This window comes from Arachis ipaensis, chromosome B2 (assembly GCF_059453495.1).
Source record: "Arachis ipaensis isolate K30076 ecotype BB chromosome B2, ASM5945349v1, whole genome shotgun sequence".
NCBI lineage: Eukaryota > Viridiplantae > Streptophyta > Magnoliopsida > Fabales > Fabaceae > Arachis > Arachis ipaensis.
Genome location: NC_142437.1, coordinates 45,491,736 through 45,494,234, shown reverse-complemented (window position 1 = coordinate 45,494,234; position 2,499 = coordinate 45,491,736). Strand labels below are relative to the sequence as shown.

Genomic DNA, 2,499 nt, shown 5'->3' with positions numbered 1-2,499 from the left:
ACTTTTTGTTTGTTTCTTACCTTTTTCAAAACTACCTAACTAACTCTTTCTCTCTAATTTTCGAAAAAATCTCCCCTCTTTTTCAAAATTTCTTTTTAATTAGACTAATTATTTTATTTTTATTTTTTTATTTGAATTTTTGAAAAACTACTAACCTTTTTCAAAAACTATTTTCGAAAATCACTAACTCTTTTTCAAAAATTATTTTCGAAAATTCTCTCCCTCTCCCATCTTATTCTATTTATTTATTTATCTACTAACATCTCTTCATCTCACATCTCTGCTCCTATCATCACCTTTGTGTTTGGATTCTTCATTCTTCTTCACCCCTATTCCTTTTCTTCTTCTACTAACAATAAGGAACCTCTTTACTGTGACATAGAGGATTCTTCTTCTTTTCTTTTTCTCTTCTCTTTCTTATGAGCAGGGACAAAGAAAAAGGCATTCTTGTTGAAGCTGATCCAGAACCTGAAAGGACTTTGAAGAGAAAACTAAGAGAAGCTAAATTACAACAATCTAGAGACAACCTTATTGAAAATTTCGAACAAGTAAAGGAGATGGCAGCCGAACCCAACAACAACAATGCAAGGAGAATGCTTGGTGACTTTACTGCACCTAATTCCAATTTACATGGAAGAAGCATCTCCATTCCTACCATTGGAGCAAACAATTTTGAGCTGAAACCTCAGCTAGTTTCTCTGATGCAGCAGAACTGCAAGTTTCGTGGACTTCCATCTGAAGATCCTTTTCAGTTCTTAACTGAATTCTTGCAGATCTGTGATACTGTTAAGACTAATGGAGTAGATCCTGAAGTCTACAGGCTCATGCTTTTCCCTTTTGCTGTAAGAGACAGAGCTAGAATATGGTTGGACTCTCAATCCAAAGACAGCTTGAACTCTTGGGATAAGCTGGTCACGGCTTTCTTAGCCAAGTTTTTTCCTCCTCAAAAGCTGAGCAAGCTTAGAGCTGATGTTCAAACCTTCAGACAGAAAGAAGGTGAATCCCTCTATGAAGCTTGGGAAAGATACAAGTAGCTGACCAAAAAGTGTCCTTCTGACATGCTTTCAGAATGGACCATCCTGGATATATTCTATGATGGTTTATCTGAGCTATCAAAGATGTCATTGAATACTTCTGCAGGTGGATCCATTCACCTAAAGAAAACGCCTGCAGAAGCTCAAGAACTCATTGACATGGTTGCTAATAACCAATTTATGTACACTTCTGAGAGGAATCCTGTGAGTAATGGGACGCCTATGAAGAAGGGAGTTCTTGAAATTGATACTCTGAATGCCATATTGGCTCAGAATAAAATATTGACCCAGCAAGTCAATATGATTTCTCAGAGTCTGAATGGAATGCAAGCTGCATCCAACAGTACTCAAGAGGCATCTTCTGAGGAAGAAGCTTATGATCCTGAGAACCCTGCAATAGCAGAGTTAAAATACATGGGTGAACCATATGGAAACACCTACAATCCATCATGGAGAAATCACCCAAATCTCTCATGGAAGGATCAAAAGCCTCAACAAGGCTTTAATAATGGTGGAAGAAACAGGTTTAGCAATAGCAAGCCTTTTCCATCATCCACTCAGCAACAGACAGAGAATTCTGAGCAGAATCCATCTAGCTTAGCAAATTTAGTCTCTGATCTATCTAAGGCTACTGTGAGTTTCATGAATGAAACAAGGTCTTCCATTAGAAATTTGGAAGCACAAGTGGGCCAGCTGAGTAAAAGGATCACTAAAATCCCTCCTAGTACTCTCCCAAGCAATGCAGAAGAGAATCCAAAAGGAGAGTGCAAGGCCATTGAATTAATTACCATGGCCGAACCCACAAGAGAGGAGAAGGACGTGAATCCCAAGGAGGAAGACCTCCTGGGACGTCCAGTGATCAATAAGGAGCTTCCCTCTGAGGAACCTAAGGAATCTGAGACTCATCTAGAGACCATAGAGATTCCATTGAACCTCCTTATGCCATTCATGAGCTCTGATGAGTATTCCTCTTATGAAGAGAATGGGGATGTTACTGAAGAGCAAGCTGCCAAGTTCCTTGGTGCAATCATGAAGCTAAATGCCAAATTATTTGGTATTGAGACTTGGGAAGATGAACCTCCCTTGTTCACTAATGAACTAAGTGATCTGGATCAACTGACATTGCCTCAGAAGAAACAGGATCCTGGAAAGTTCATAATACCTTGTACCATAGGCACCATGATCTTTAAGGCTCTGTGTGACCTTGGTTCAGGGATAAACCTCATGCCCCTCTCTGTAATAGAGAAACTGGGAATCTATGGGGTGCAAGCTGCTAAAATCTCATTAGAGATGGCAGACAATTCAAGAAAACAGGCTTATGGACAAGTAGAGGACGTGTTAGTAAAGGTTGAAGGCCTTTACATCCCTGCTGATTTCATAGTCCTGGATACTGGAAAGGAATAGGATGAATCCATCATCCTAGGAAGACCTTTCCTAGCCACAGCAAGAGCTGTGATTGATGTGG

The 2,499-nt window shown here is 39.7% G+C and overlaps 1 non-coding gene across 1 annotated transcript; it reads right to left on the bottom strand.

The window, feature by feature from the left end:
* Positions 1–956: 956 nt before the first annotated feature.
* LOC148573832 (small nucleolar RNA R71) lies at positions 957–1,064 on the bottom strand. The gene has a single exon (XR_015905761.1). It is a non-coding gene; the product is annotated as a small nucleolar RNA R71 (small nucleolar RNA).
* Between the last annotated feature and the right edge of the window lie 1,435 nt (positions 1,065–2,499).